At 53.9% G+C, this 16,229-nt stretch overlaps 1 protein-coding gene across 6 annotated transcripts in view; it reads left to right on the top strand.

Moving 5' to 3' along the window:
- PKNOX2 (PBX/knotted 1 homeobox 2) overlaps positions 1–16,229 on the top strand; it is a 296,595-nt gene that overhangs the window by 113,178 nt on the left and 167,188 nt on the right. For all 6 annotated transcript variants that reach the window (XM_053659460.1, XM_037134196.2, XM_037134198.2 and 3 more), the window contains one exon: positions 595–664. The gene's annotated coding sequence lies outside the window, so the exon portion shown is untranslated. The remainder of the gene's footprint in view (positions 1–594; positions 665–16,229) is intronic.

The following is a 16,229-nucleotide window of genomic DNA, read 5'->3' as shown; positions in this document are numbered from 1 at the left end:
TCACGTGGTCGATCTTCCCAGCCTTGCCCGGTTATTCCCCACACACATCCTTTCCTTCCAGCCCAACTAGACTCTTCAGTGTGGCTCCAAAGTTCTTTCCCACATCGCCTTTCTATGTTAGTGCCATAAACAATAGCATTCGTCTTGTTGTTTGTTTGCCTGTTTTTTGCAGCCTTCCCCATATACACTGCCACTTTCACGGGCTGCTCAGCTCTGTCCCCTGCCTGGGGTCCTCCCAGACAGGAGGCACGAGTAGCTAATTGTTGCCTTGGCCAGCCACAGCCATGAGCCCGGAATCTTTCTCAGGGATTTCTATGGGGAAGGGGATGGAACTCAAAGAAATTGAGGCAAGAAGCAGGTAAGGGAGAGGGAGCGATCTCATCTCTTTGTCCCGCTTAGGCACCTTCCAGTGACAGCTGTGCACCAGGAGTCCCTTGCTCGGGAGACTTCGCACTCAGCACTGTGGGCGCGGGGCCGCCGGGCCTGGGCCCGCTCCTGCGCCCGACCTGCCCCTGACTTTCCTGTCATCTGCACCTGGCCCTCGCTCCCAGCAGGGTCATACACAGTCTATAAAGACGTTTCTTTTGTCGACAGGTAAAGTCTGGAGCAGGACTCTGAGGCTGTCTGTCCTCCATGCCGCTCAACAGAAGAGGGACTGTGAACTGTGAGTAAATCCGATTGGCGTTTTCCATGGTGACTCATTGAGTCGTGGGTTAAAGACCAGCCCGAGCCTGCTCTTTAACACCAGGCCCTTCGCAGGAGAGAACACTCAACTATGGGCTTGTCGGAATCTGAACTACAGTGGACCTTTAATTAGGTTAAGTCTGGATGTGACACAGATGCCTGTCATATGACATTGTATTTAATGACACCATTGACTGTGCACTAGGTGGCCTTGCTGGGTTACTGTGTCAGAGTGTCACAGAGGGACGCTCTTGAGTTGGCAAGGCTGACCCTGTTGTGTGTGGGCTAAGCCTGAGGGTCTGTGAGAGAGGGGCCCGAGCTAAGGTCATTGTCTCTGCTTTTACATCTTGTTATTTCTAGGGGTGGGGTGGAGAAGGACCAGGAAATACCGCTGGTCACTTCCCTTCCCTTGCACAGTGACATCCCACCTTATACTTGTGCAGACTGGTTCATGTTGGTTCTCCCCTTGGCAAAGTGCGCCCACCTATAGGACCCGGCCTCAGCCCAGGCTCCTCTGTGGGGCCTTCTTTGGTAACTCCAGCTACAAGTGATTTCTCCCTTTTCCGATATTCTTAGCTGCATTCACATTCTGAGCACTACCCAACCCTGCCCGCCCACCCCAGGCTGGGAGTTCCCCGGGAGTAGTCTGGGATTCCCACATCTGCATGTCCCCGGTGCACCTGTGACCCGGTTGCCACTCTGCAGATGTGAGCTGGGAATCTGGGCTGCCCTGGCTCCCCCACCCTGCTTCTGGGGCTACCAGAGGCTGAGCCACTGCTCCAACTTTGATAGAACATTGGCTTCCAACCAGTCCATGGAATTATAAATGATTAACCGTTATCAGCACACATCTTCACCTCTGTGTAAAAATAGATTGACTGTAATGAGTATTTGAATAAATCATAAGAATGGCCGCCCTGTGATCGTCTAACATCCTGCCGATGGCTGCCCGGTGAGCGAGCAGGGCGCCAGCCCTCCCGCCTAATGGTCTGCGATTTAGTGCCGGTCGCCCCTGTGATTGACGGCCACCTCTCCCGGGGCACCTCCTCTGCAGCCCAGGCTCTGGAGTGGTTGGATCCCTGGGCCCGGGGGGTGGTAAAGGTGCTTCCCCCCATCTTGCTCCAGGAAAGCCTACCTAGGAGACAGGGCTGGCGGTGAGGGAGCCAGAGTGGAAAGATAATGACCTTTGTGAGAATCGATGCCTCCTCTCACTGGAGGTTAGAGGGTCCTCGTAAGTCAAGTCAAGTACGAGGGGAGCAAGCTGAGCGTGAACCTTAATGAGAGCAGGGTGCGTGGGGGAAATAGGTCTCCATGTGCTTTCCCGTCCCTGAGGGCAGCCAGGCTCCTGGCCACGCACACGCAGACACAGCTCCCTCGCAGGGACAACAGGCTTTGCCTGCACTGAGGAACAAGGAGAAAGAGGTTTCTTCAGGTCCCAGGGCTCAGGAATGGGAAGAGTCGAATGGTCTTTCAGGGGTTGGAGGACAGGATTCAGGGAGGCAGGCTCTTTGGACCTGGCACCCTCTGAGCAGGGAACAGTCTGGGAGTCTGGGGTCTCGGAGAGGAGGCTGGTGATGGCTGCATTTGAACGAGAGGCAGTGAATGCGCTAATTTAGTTTCAGTGGTTTTCGGTGGGCACAGCTGTACAACAAGGTGCCCCCGAGCTCAGTGACGCAACAGTGTTCCTCATGCTCACACCGTCTGCGGGGTAGAAATCCAAACCAGACCCAGGAGGGGCAGCTGGTCTCTGCTCCCCCAGGTCTCACTTGGGGTCAGTCAAAATCTGGGTGCCAAAATCATCCACAGGCCCATCCTTCAGGGGGTTGAATACTAACTGCTGGCTGAGACGTCAGCTGGGTCATCAGTCAGACTGTGCGCTTCCCCCTGTAGCTGGGCTTCCTTACCATCTGGCAGCTGGGTGCCAGAGGGTGCCTCCTGGGGCAGAGGCAGAGCCAGGAGGGACACTGTTGCCTCCTGTGGCCTGCCCTCGAGGGCAAGTGGCATCACTTCCACCACATCCCCGACGGAGGCAGGGACAGGGCCCCACGTTTGAAGAAGGGAGCACAGTGAGAGTTCCGCCATCATGAGTCAGGCGGGGAGAACAGCAGCGCACCGATGTGGAGCTTGGAGAATGCCACCCCGCAGCCAGTGTTTGCCCAGCCTGGCACAGTGTGGCTTCATCTGTCTTCAAGGACAGGCTAAAGAAACCCTCACCTTAGGTCACGACACTGTCCCTGCACCCCCAGAATGGCTGGGTTCAGAGGGCCCCCTGGGGCCATACCAGGCTTCCTCCCAAGGCGGGACTTCCTGAGGTATACGGGTGCCTGAGGCCCTGCAATGGGAGAAAACCTCTGTCTTTTGGTCCGTCTCTGCCAGAGTGGGTCTGGTTTGCAGTCCAGTTTGATGTGCAGGTCTGCAGAGGGACTTGGACCAAGTCCTTTATTCCTAGGGGGTCACTGGGGAGAGAGGTAAGTCACAGGGCCCTGGAAGGGGGCATTCCCTTCCAGGACCCCTATGACCAGGGACTCTATAAGCCTCAAGCCCTTCATTCCCATCCAGAGCTCCCCATACCCTCAGCTCTGTGGCCTTCCACACTGGGGTACTTTCCAGCCGAAGCTCAGGACGTCAGAGGTTGCCGGGGTTGTGCAGGGACAGGAGGCCGGAGCAGCCCTTCCTCCCTGTGCCCCGTGTCCTCTGTCTCCTTCCTTCTCCTCTGACACACTTTACAACCTGGGGGCGAAGCAGGGGTGCCCAGAAGGACCGGGCTCCTGTCCTTTGTCATTTTCCCCACCCAGATGCAGCTAAATTTCGGAAGAGAATCTTAGTGCCCTGGGTGCCTTGTTGTCACCTAAGGGGATAGAAACAAAACTCAGGCAATCAAAGAGTGGACACAGAACCCGGCCATTCTCACAGAGGACTGAGGTCTGAGGGTGTCTTATGCAGAAAGGGAGGGCCAGGGAAGAGAGGGTAAGGTGCGCTTGGTTTTGCAGGAAAGGTGCGCTTGGTTTTGCAGGAAAGGTGCTGGTGTTTGGAGGGAGTCTTGGAGTCTTCCACAAGTCAGCTCAGTAGTAATATTAATAACCAGCACTTACTGGGCACTGACTACATGCTAGGCACCAAGCAGAGTAAGCACTGGACCGCATTTTCTCGGTGAACGCTTACACTACTGTATGAGGTACTGTGATTAGCTTTGTATTACAGAGACGAGTATAGGCTTGAAGAACACCAGAAACACCCTAGTAAGTGGCAGAGAAAGTTAGGGACAGAGTTAAAATCAAATTAGGAAACGGCTTCACTGTGCGGCTCCAAGAACCTCGGTCCACTGTCCTGTAAAATGGGGATGTCTGACTATGTCATGTCCAATGTCCCCCTCAGTTCCGAGATTCTAAATGTGCACAAAAGACCCTGGGGATTTGTTTAAATTCATCTAAAGTGGGGTCCCACTTTCCTGAAATGGGTCTGTGTGGAAGCATGGAATGGTTTTGTTTCCTGCTTCCCCCTGCTGTGAAATTTAGGTCAGGAAGCAAATGTTTAATTCAGGCAGGTGAAGGAAACAGAGACGGACAGAAAGATTATTAGTATTTTCAAGGCTCCAACTTGGGAGGCGGAGGGGTAATACATTGGGTTTGAAGTCCAAAGCTGAATTTGAATCCCGGCCTGTGACTTAGGATCCTGGGCCCATCTCTTTGGCCTTTGATTCCTCATCTCTACACTGAAAATAGGATGGCACACGCTTCCCAGGCCTGCCATGGGGCTGAGCGAAGTCCAGCACGACAGCAGCCAAGCCACCCCTGCATGTGGTGGCCACTCAGAACGGTTCGGGCAGCCATCCACCCAGTGAATAAATGGAAAGCGGAGCTGGAGAGGTTGTTCCTCTCCATTGCTTCTGACAGAGATGGTCAAGAATCTTTCCTTTTACTGTATCCTCCATATAAGTTCACTCATAAACTATTGATATTTTAATAATACACATTAGCATCTTGCCCTTTGACAAATGAATATTGAATGAGCCATAAAGAGGCAAAGAGTAACCAGGTATGGCACCGTGGGGAAGCTGGACTCACGAGTGGTTGTCAGAGGGAATGCCCCCTTCCAGGGCCTTGTGACTCACCTCTCTCCCCAGGGTCCCCCCAAGGAAACAGCCCTTAAAAGGAGCTCAGATTCCAGCCCAGCCCAGCCCAGTCTGAGCAGGATTTGTCATGTTTTCCTTTGGTTGGCTGGATGGGACTCGGGAGGAGAAAGAACAGACCATTGAAGAGCTGCTACAGGCAGGACGGTTCACCCCTACGTGAAGCACCTTGACTCTCCCTCTCTACCTTTGCTACAGGTGCAGGCTTCTTCCTCCTGAGCTCTCTCCTGCTCCGTAAATTAAAAGTCTGCAGACAGATTGTGTGTCCACAAGAATCTCCTTTCTCTACCAGGTCTCGATGGGCTCCTATATTGTGGCGTGTGCTGAGGTTTCTACGATGTAATGTCCTGCCTCCCCCGGCTCCTGCTCCCTGCCTGGCTGCCGCGGCCTCCAGTTGGCCATGGCCTCCATCTGGCCGGGAGTCCTCGCGAGTGCGGAGAACGGTGACAGGGGCTCTTCGTTGGTCCGGTTTAATTGGAGTGATTTAATGGCATTTCTGGAAGATTCAGATTTATACGGCTTTCTGAGCTGCAAATCTGCTTTCTAAATGTAGAATTTTTGTGGAGTGGTAAAAAATAATGGCTGTTCTGTGATTCCTGCCTCCTGAGCTAGGAGATTGCAATTTACATTATGCAAATAGACATTATGCAATCAAGGCACTTTAGCAGGAATCTGGTGGCAGAGAGGCCGCTGATGAGATGGTGAGGTCTGCAGCCCCAACTGAAGGGGCTCTGGAAGCAGGAGACCCAGGGGAGAGGGGTGGGCGGGCGGCAGGGGCGGAGACTCTTCCTCGGGGCCAGGGAAGCCAGTGGAGCCTGCCCGGGATTGGAGCATCCGGGAAGCTGCCAAAGCGGCTCTCTCAATTAATGGCTTTGTTTAATCATACCCCCTGTCCAGAGGACTATTGTCTTACGGATAATTTCGTTTGCCTAACGAGATTTTGCTAATTAAATCTCCTTTCAGTTGGCGTGACTGTGCCTGTAGCTTCTTCATAAACCTTTCTGGAGTGGACCTAGGAAGGAGGACCGGGAGGCCAGGAGGGGAGAGAGAACAGGAGGGAGAGACTTCCCTACAGCCAGTAGGAGGACTGGGAGGCTGGGAGCAGGGTCTGGAAACTGCAGGATGACTGCCACCACCCACCTTGCCTTTCTTTCCTGCTCACTGGAAATCCAGACAGTCATAAATCTGTGTCCAGCGTGAGGGAGTTCTTCTCCTCTATGGCTCCATGATCCCTTCTCAAATTCTTCCAGAATCCCTGGGAGGGGCTGAGGATTTTCATGGAGTGCTCTGAGTAGCTCTGGCTGTGGTTGGGGGATAGGGGTGGAGGGACCAGTGGTGACACTAAAGACAGTTAGTGATGTGGGAACTGCTCTCCTTGCCTTTGTTGTTAGCCAGCCAGTCTGGCTCTTCAGAGAAGAAAAATTGCTTCAAAATTGGCCATTTCTCCAGGAATGACGGCATGAATCAAAGAGGAGAATACCTCCTCACATTCACACGTCGTCAGAGTCAGCTAAGGATAGCCTCCTATGGTTGGAGGAGCCTAGTGCTGTGCCTACAATAACTGGCGCCTCATCAATGCTGCTGTACCTGACGGTGCCATACCTGCGCTCCATTGCCCCCAGTGGCTCTTCACTGTCTGCGGCTTCCTTGGCCTGGCTGACCTTGGGCTTTGCAGCTCAGCCCTGTCTACTTGTCCAGTTTCATCTGCCACAACCTTGCTGCTCCCTCTTCCCTGTCTGTTACAGACACTCAGGCACATGGGCTTTCTCCCACCCCGACACCCAGATATGCCGGGTCATCCAAGTGCTCTGTGTAGCTTCACACCTCAGCGCTTTCGTGCCGCTGTTCCCTCTGTCTAGAATCACCCTGGCCTGGATCACCCCTCTCCATTTGTAATACCCAGCTCAGATGTCCCCCATGATACCTCCCTCCAGAGCCTCCCCCTCTCTCCCAAAACATGGCTGCACTCCTTGTGCCTTCTGTCACCACAGGGCCTCAGTCCTGGCTGTTTGTCTATCCAAGTTAAGGGCTGGACCTTATCCTTCTCCTAATCCCAGTACCTAGAATCATGCCTGGCCGTGACAGGCACCCTCCTGTTGAATGATAAGGTGGATGAATGAACCAAGGAGAAGAGGGTGAATGGTGGAGTGGCACTGTCTAGTGGGGTCCCCAGCTCCAGGACGGATGTGGTTGGGATCAAGAGCTGACTCCTGTGGCAACTGTGGAGTTGCTGGGCCGCCCGTTACCTGTACTGTTGCCTTCACTTGCAGGTGGGAAGGCCCTATTTCCTTCTGTGTTCTGGGCCCTGTACCAGGTGACAGTGTCACAAATTCTCACATGGATCCTAAGGCGGGTGCTGGTTTTGCAGAGGGAACTGGGGCTCCTGTGTCCTCGTCAGAGGACGAAGTAACTGGGCTCACTGGCGGGGCCCACAGGATCCACGCTCAGTAGGTGAGAGCTCCTAAGCTTGCCTGTCTTCCAGCCCCACCATTTACGTAACCCTCCACTCGCCCTCTTATCTGCCCACCATTCACCTTCCTTATCTAAGCCACTCGCTTGCTCCCCTGGGACTGGGTTTCACACGTGCTGAAATCCCCGTGCATCTGGCAGAACCCAGGCCGCACAGGATGGCCTTTGGCTGCCAGCTGGACCCTTACCCAGCCAGGGGAGGGGACGTCAGGGTGGAAGAGTCTGCATTCCATGCTTCAGGGCCCAGGGACACCCCTGGAGAACAGCTCAGACCTTCATGTGTCATAAGGGCATGTGAGTGCTCAGTGTGCATATGTGGGGTGTGTGTAAGGCTGAGGCAGTTTTGAAGAGAGGGGCTCTGTGGTTTTCTTGGTTCCTGACTTTCAGCGCTTTGCTCTTTGCCTCACCAGCATTCCCCTTTGGTCACCGTGTGTCTGCCAGTACCTGTCTCTTCATCTTGGGTTCTCATCTTCCTGACATCCCCACCATGCCGTGCTGAGTCTGAAGCGTTTCTCAGTACTTAGTAGGTGCTCAACAAATGCCCCGTGATGCACGGAATGATTGAATGAACAAGTGAGTGATGGAGTGAGTGGACAAGCATGCTCTTCAGTGTCAGGCCTGAGCTGGGCCCTGCTGCTGTTACTTCCATGTGGGAACTGGGGTTTAATTTTCTCATCCAGAAAACAAGAATACTAATACTGCCTCTTCCAGCTTTCTCAAAGGGTTGTTGGTGGGATTATAAGGGATGTGTGAAAGTGTTTTACGAACTCTAAAGCGCCCTAGAAGCAGAAGAGGTTGTTGCTGTAATGATTATTACACTTGAAGTGATCTCTGTGTTTGAAAATTAGGGATTCTGTGTCCAGGAATAGCAAACCGCCCAGGCCTGATTTGAACTCTGAGGTTTGCAGAGCAATCATTACGGAAACTGATTCAGGTTTGTCTGACTGTGCACACTTACAGGGGCCGGGGTGGGAGAAAGGCTGGTGAAAGTGGCCTGTCTTCATGCAGGCCACCTGTCCCCTGGTGGCCCCTGTAGATGGTCCGTCCTGGGGCTCGACAGCTGCCCAGACTCTGTGCCTCATTATCTCAGCCTGTGCTATTTCCACTTTACCCTCTTCTCCAGTGGTCTTTTGACCCTCTCTGCCCAGGTCCTGCACTGGCCCCTTCCAGGGACATGCACGCCTCCCTGAGAGCATTTATCACAGGCTGATCAAGTCTGCAGCCCTCCACACTTCATGCACCACTAAGGCAGGTACTGAGGATGAATGGATGGTTGGGGAAAGGCAAAGGGAAGGGCTGAGGTCTGGCAAATGCCCAGGATTCAAGCTTTTGAAGCACCCTAAGCTGTAGGGGAAGGTGAGGAAGAAGCAGCTCCAGAGAACTTAGCACTGCATCACAATCCTCCCACATTTCTGAGAGCTGTTTCTCGCTTTCCCTCATGCCCAGAAGCTCAAACAGGCTGATCTTCCCTGGGGTCACTGGGTTTGGGGACTCCAGTTCCACGCAGGTGGTGGGTAGCTGGCCCTCAGCCAGACAGGCAGCGAGGCCAGCAGGTTGGAGCTGAGTTCTGAGGACAGGCAGATAGATACCTGCCTGTTGCTGACCCCTGCAGGTGAGCAGTTACCCACCTGGGGAGGCAGGTGCTGCTTCCTTCCATCCCAGCCCTTCCAGGTTCTGTCTCTGAGGCCCCAGCGGGTGGGGGGTCTACAGGAAGCCCTCCCAGAAACTGGCTCCCTTGCTTTATCCCTGTGTCTGGAGACGTCTTGTCCCCACCCAGCTCGGGTGGGGGGGGCCTCCCCCTCCCTCAACCCCCTCCCAACTCTCCACAGCCCCAGGCGGCCACAGCAGAGTGCCAGAGGCTGGAAGGCTTTTCATTACCGAATGCACTGAACCTGTTTGTGAGTGTTTTGCAAAGTGTTTAATCCAAGGTGTTCCCTCAATTAAATTAGTGCAAACATCTGTGTCCCACATCCACCTCCATTTGCATTCTGTGCCATTTATTACAGCGGGAAATTGGAAGGCACCTTAGGAATACTTAGGACTGAATTAGGCTAGGTGGGGGTGGGCATCTGGGGGTGGCCATCTGGGGTGCCTGTGAGGTTGGTCCACAAGGTGGGTCCCTCTCCAGGCTAGGACTTGTGGTGGAGCCACTCTCTGGCGTAGGAGAGTGTGAGAGGGACAGCGCTCGGGCTGGTCTTGTCCAAGAGGTTGGGGGAGTTTAATTAACACCTCTGCTTCCCACCTGGGCCCGAGTCCCTGCAGAGGCAGGAGGATTTCACTGCTGTTGCTTTATAACTTTAAACCCAATTTTTAAAAAGTGTATCGCACTCAAGTGACCCGTCTGGGCCTCTCCCCAGGGAACCCTTTGCTGCTGGCAGGTGGGTTTTTCCATCACAAAACTGCTGAGCCTTGGTGACTGGCTGGTGTGGGTGGCAGCTCTGCCTCAGGCCATGCAATCCCCACGACTGTCAAGTACTCCGGGAGTCCCACCGCGATACCAGCCCAGGAGGAACTGAAGGACAGGAATAGCGTCTGCCGTGTGACGGCCACGGCCCGCAGTGCTTCTCAGGCATTGTCTGTGGGCATCTCCCACCAGCCCCCTGAGACAGGGCCCCCACCAGCACAGACCAGGGGGCCAGGCTCCATCAGAAAGGTTAAGCAACATGCTCACGGTTCCACAGCTAGAAAGTGGAGCATGGATTTGAACTCAGGCTTCCCCAACTCCCAAGATGGTGTGCTTCCCACTGCGCTTGGACACCTCTCTTATCTGAAGCAGTTGGTATTGGTGTTGAATCAGTGACCTGGCCACTAGGGTGGCAGAGCCTAGGGCTCCTGGGGTCTAGGGTGGGTTACTCAGTCTGCAGGTGACCCAGCCAAGGGGAGGGGTGCCTGGCTTTTGTGGGGGGGGGACAGGGAGGAAATGGAACACTCCTGGGAGTGAGAAAGAAGCTCATGGGATGCTCAACGAGTTTAGAGATCACTGGATTCCTCAGTACTGAGTGGGGAAACTGAGGCTCCAAGGAGGCAATGGCTTGCCTGGGGCCACCAGGGGTCCCGTGGTAGGGTTCTAATTCCCGGGTGGGGAGGGCAATGTCAGGACCTGGGGAGGTCCCAGGGGTTTTGTAGGATGGGTGCTGGCTTTCTAGATGCAAAAGCAGATCAAGGCTGGAGCAAGGAGCCAGGGGGAGGAGAGGGTGGGAGGCTGCTGTGGACTGGTCTACCACGGGTCCTTCTGAGATGCCCTTCACAGACAGCCTCCCACATCTGGATGGCTGCTGGCCATCTTCAGCCTGGGCCCTGAGTCAGGTCCTTACCAACTCCTGGGTTTCACCAAGGGATGTCCAGGGGGCAGCAGAACATGAGGAGATGGGAGGAGACCCCGAACCTGGGGCTGTGCCCTGCCTGCTGGTGTCCATCTTGACCGTCCCCTGCCCCGTCTGCCCTGTGGAAGCACTGGGAGGAACAGAGTGCAGTGGATTTCTGCTCTAGTGCCTGCTCTCCCATGTCCTCCCCTAATGAGACAGGACCATGTCTTAGCCTCACGTTCCCCATTGGTTAGTGGGGAGAACAATCTCACCTTGCAGGTCCGTTGGGAAAATTGAAGACAGAACAGGCATGCCTGCGCAGCTTCAGGAGTCAGAACATGGCCGCTAGTGTTTCTTTCTTGTCCGTGGCTGGTTTTCCCTCTCAGACCCTGTGCCTGCGTCTGGATATCGAGGGGCGGGGGGTCTGTCGACAAGATGATGGACAGGGTCTTCCTCCTCCCTCCTCTCTCCTCTCCCTCTCTCATCAAAAGACTTTAATAACTGCATCTCCGCATGTGGCCCTGCCTGGGGTTTTATAAGAATGAATTGCTTATCCCAGCTCTTACGTCCTAGAAATGACAAGCTACACTCAGTACACATTTATTATGCGCTGACTGTGTGTGGTACCCAGCTCCGGGCACTACTTGGCAAGCCTGAGAGTGACCCTCAGGGCTTCTGGTCTCCTCCCAGGGACCTGATGGTTCCTGCTTTCTTTGGATTTGCTGGGTCTAGGCCCAGCTGTCTTTATAAGGAGGGTTTGCAGTTTCTGTACCCTTTCGTACCCCTCTGCTTCTCCACTCGAGGGTCTCTTTGCCTGGAAGGCCCGTTACCCAGCTTGCTGACCTGAGCAGAGCTCAGTTTCTGGGTGATGTGTAGTGTGTGACCACATCTCAGCCAGAGGTTATCTCTCTGGAGCTCCGGTGTACCTTGGTCCTCTTACTGTGACCGTTTATCACCCCGTACTTCAGTGACATCGTTACTAGAGATGCCTCACTCCAGTAAAAGAGTCCAGGTAGAGAGTTTCGAGTGCAGCGTCTGGAGCCAGCACCAGCCCTCATGGGTGTCTGCTGTGCTTTGCCTGGAGGCCAGGTCTTCCTCGGTCCCCCCAGCAGAGGGGCAGGCCCACTGTGGTAGAATGCCTTCCTGACCTGTGAGCCTCAGTAAATGCTTGTTCCCTTGGACGGGCCACTGGCACATGTGAAGGGAGGCAGTCATGGTGGCAGGACCGACTGTGTCATTTCCGGGTGTTCAGTCTGAGAGCCTGTCCCCATCTTTCCTATCTGCAGTTCTAGGAAGTCTTCCTTCTCTCCCACTCACTGCCTCAGAGTGGAGCCTCCGGATTGAGCTGAGGATGGGCAGAGAAGAATGGTTCCCTTACTTTACTGCCCCTGTGTCTCTGCCACAGACATTTCCTTTTCCTGAAAACCTCTCTTTCCCTTGACATTGCCCTTGTCCCGTGCCACCTCTCCCGTGTTCCATGCCACCTCTCCCACATAGCTCAGACCCCTCTGCGGAACACGGTTTCTTTCTCCCAGAGCATCAGACCTGAGTCTCCAGCACTGACCTGTCTACCCACATCCCCAGTGTATCTGCATCTGTCCTTTTCCACGAAGTGGGTCAGAACAGGGTTTGTGGCTGACGGCTTGTCACCCTTGCTCCACCTGGCACAACACCCAGTTATCGAATGAATGGGACTCCCGGCCGCCCTCACAGGGAGGTGTCTGGGTTCTCCTTGCACCCTCTGCTCTGACTTCTCTGTCCCAGGGTTCCAGTGGACCCGGAGGCACCTTTCTTGCCAGTTCCTGGAAACTGGACGCCACGGCCAGCGAGGGAAAAACAGGTGTTAAGTTCTGATGGGTGTGCTGAGCAGACTGGAATTACTTCTGTGGGGCAGGCCTGTCAGGTCTCAGCAAGCTGATACCCTCCATGTACCGGCTCTGACACAGAGCCCGCAAGTGGGGCCATTGGAATAAGGGAAGAAAATGTTATACCTTTGTTTATTTGTGTTTTTATCGCATCCTATTTAGGTTTCTGCTGTTGAATATGTTCCACAAGACACTCCATGTATTGGTGGAGGGGCATGTCTGATATATATATATGTACATGCATATTTCATGCAAATAGATTGAGGGAGCATTAGAATTTTTTACTGTTGGAGTTGTAAACCCATCTGAGGAACGTGGACTTAAGCCACTGCCCCACTGCCCAGGAGGTGAGACTAGTGTGTATTTGCTAATGTCTCCAGACAAATGTCTCACCCTCTAGTGTGGTCTCAACTCACGCCCAAAGATTTACATCCTGAATCTGACCCCATGGCAAATTCTTTAGGGAAAGGGGCTGGGGATCCTATTGCTCTGTGAGTAACCGTGGGACACTGTAGGTGCTCGGTAAATTAAGTGTGACTTGGACTTATATTTATTTGAATCAATTGAGGCTGTCTGACAATCGTTTAAAGTTTTGCAATTTGACCTTGACTTAATCCTCGATAGCCTACCCCCAGACAGCACAGGATGTGTTTACCAGAGATCTGCTATGCAACAATGACAAAAAATATGTGTCCCCTGTGCACCAGGTTCTGCGTTGGGAACTCGGTGACAAGTCAGAGGTCCTCATCCTCCAATTACTTGTATTCCTTTTTCTCAGAAACAGCCAAACAAGAAGCAACCAAACAAAAAACAACCTTCATAATGTAAGCAGTGCTCCCCTGTTCACTGGGCTTATTTGGAAACAAATCCCAGGCCTCATTCCATTTCCTCTGCAAACACTCCAGTCAGTACTCACGGCCTTTTAGGGAGACAGGCCCAGCGACAAATAGTGCTGTGCTCCAGAGCAGGGCCAGACCCTGTGGGCATGGCCAGGCCCTGCGTGGGCAGCAGTGTGTGCTCAGCACACTCTGGGGGACGCAGAGTGGGTCAGGAATGATTTTTACATAAGTGATGCTGAGGCTGAGGCTGAGTCTCTCAGCCTGACTTGTGGGCCCCATGTTGAAATTTCAGAACCAGAGAAGGGGCCCATCAGATAAGGAGTGAACACGAGAGGGAGGTGGCCTTCACAGGAGGCAGATAGCTGCTTACAGATGTTCCCGCTTGCCTCCCTCCTCTGAAAGTGAGAACAGCACCGCCCGGAAAGCCCAGGCCCCTTGCCCTCGGCCACAGCACTGGAGATGGGCAGCAGCAGAACCAGGGCCCGGGCTGGGCTCCTTCCTGGGCCTCCTCTCCGCACACAGACTGCTTGGGGCTGGACCAGCCTTTCTCACACACTCAGTTTTCTGTGTCCAGGAACAGCTCACACTGGGCCTCTGCTTCCGCCCTCCCACCACCTCCCGAGGGGCCAGCGGCCGGCAGCCTGGGCGGGAACGAGCGTCCCTGCGTGTGACTTCTCCTTTCTTCCTGTACAAGTTGAGCACTTGCCACCCTGCTGTCTGTTTTTCCTTGCTAAGGTTCAGTTCTAATTATGTTGATTTTCTTCATCCCACCCCCTCCTGGAAGCTTATTAGGTTGAATATTTTTATTTATTATCATTTCGCCCAACTCCTGCCAGCATTTCCAATTACTCTCCCCGCTTCCTTGTAATTGTCTTTCCGTAATGGCTCCGAAACAATTGCGCTAAATGAGGTGTCTCCTGGAAGATGAGAGTCTCACTTCATTAAAGGCTAATGTATTCTCAGCTCCAGCTCTGTGGGGCTAGCTTGGAAGGAAGACATTTAAACAGCTTCTTTTATTTTATAGGGAGCAACTTTTCAGTGACGAAGATGTCTGTGGGGTATATGTGGATGTGTGTGCGTTTCCTGATTTTAATTTAAAGAAAGTTTATAAAATAGCATAAGTCTCTCTTATTGGCGAATCTCTGTTCTCCAGTAGCTGAGATTTCCGCAGGTGGGGTGCAGAGTTCTGGAGCAACATGGGAAGGGCCTGCCTATTCAGATGTCCTCCCCACCTTCCTGCAGGGCCCCGCCCCCCGCCCTGTGTCTGCTGCTCCTCGCCTGCCGGGTCAGCCCCAGACCTCTCCGGGCCCCTGTCCTCTGTTTCTGCCACCTCCTTACTGTGCTCAGCTTCCACTGTGGTGATGATCTCCTGTTACGTATTATTTTTTCTTCCATTAACGCATTCTAACTCGGTCATTCATTTGTCCCTGATTCATTCATTTGTCCATTTATTATCCATTCCACACAATGGAATTTATTGCGCACTGCCTTCAGGCATCCCTGAGGATTGGGGTTTGCCCTTCGGAGCCTAGAGGACAGGGAGAAGCTAGGGACAGATGACTGGAAGGCAGGCACTTCCAGTATGAGATGTCGAGTGTTGTAATCAGGCAAGGGCAGACCATCCTGCAAGCACTGGGGAGCGGTGGGGGTGCAACTAATAAAACCGTGGGATCAAGGGAGGCTCCTTCTGGGAGAAGGGGTCTGGGCGGATCGCTAAAAGAAGAGGACTCAGCCGAGTGCCAAGGGATCAGGACCGAGGCTGTGGTGAGAGGTGGGGCAGGAGACCGCGGAGGGTCTGGAGTGTCCGGCTACCCGGGGCAGGGTGGGGCGCACAGGCGACTTCTATGCGGGGAGCTGGTTTGGTCAGACCTGTGTTTTGGAAAGACTGCTCTTGCTTCGGTACCTAGGATGGGTGGAGGAAGGCAAAAAATAAAGATAAAAAATAAAAGGCAAGGAGGCCTTTAGGAAGCTGTTGCAAGGGATGATGTGCTGCTGGATGGAAGGAAGTGGCAACAGAGAAAGAGAACACCGCGTGCACTGGCGAGGTGTTTCAGGTGGAGGAGCCACAGGCTGCAAATGGGTGGGGCCGAGGGGGAGGGGAATCCGGGATGAGAGTTGCTCTTCAGGTTTGGGTGGCGGATGAACGCGTGGCAGCGTCCTGAATCCAGGACAAGGCCGGGTCTCCATGAGAAGTCCTCATAGCTCCCCCCGGGATGTCAGACCCCAGGACAGCGCTTGAACCACACACCTGCACCAGAGGGGCCTGTGGGTCGTGTGTAGGCGTCAGCTCACTCTTCTGAGGGCTGTTACACCAAAAGACTTTCAACTTCCACAGCTGAAAGTCTTTATGGAAAACAGGCTTCACTGGGCCACTGCCGGCAAAAAAATGACCAGTTGTGGGGCACGGAGCCTAAACCTGCAGCAGCATCGCCGGGTAGGAAAGATAGTGTGTCCTTGGTGTGGGAGTTTGCTGGTGTTTTTGTACATCGAGGAGGAGAAGAGGGAAGGAGATGGAAACCGTCTGAAAGAATTTACATCAGCTACAGGCAAAGGGGTGGGAGATGTGGAGCCAGCTCTGGGAGAGGCTCACAGCCTACAGAAGAGGCCTATGTGCTCCTGCAGGGAGGCTGCAGCTGAGGTCCGGAAAGGCCATGTGTAACGGAGCCTCCCGCAATTCGGTGGCGCCTGGCTAAGACGATCTGCTGAAATAGCCACCTGGAAATCAATCTGTTGAAGTTCCAGCGGGTACACAGGAATTTGAGCAGTCCTCTGTCAGGGCTGGTCCTCTGCTGAGAACAGGCTGCCAGTCCTGTCTTTCTCTGACTTTCCAGCTGCTGTAGTTCTAATTTAGAACATCTCAGAATTTCCTCCCGGTTTGGGGTCACGTGTGGCCGCATCTGCGGAGCTCATTAACATGCCGGTGTGCAGGGGGCTCTGA

Source organism: Artibeus jamaicensis, unplaced genomic scaffold (genome assembly GCF_021234435.1).
Source record: "Artibeus jamaicensis isolate MK-2021 breed Jamaican fruit bat unplaced genomic scaffold, CSHL_Jam_final scaffold_660, whole genome shotgun sequence".
NCBI lineage: Eukaryota > Metazoa > Chordata > Mammalia > Chiroptera > Phyllostomidae > Artibeus > Artibeus jamaicensis.
This window is presented reverse-complemented; position numbering and strand designations above follow the sequence as displayed.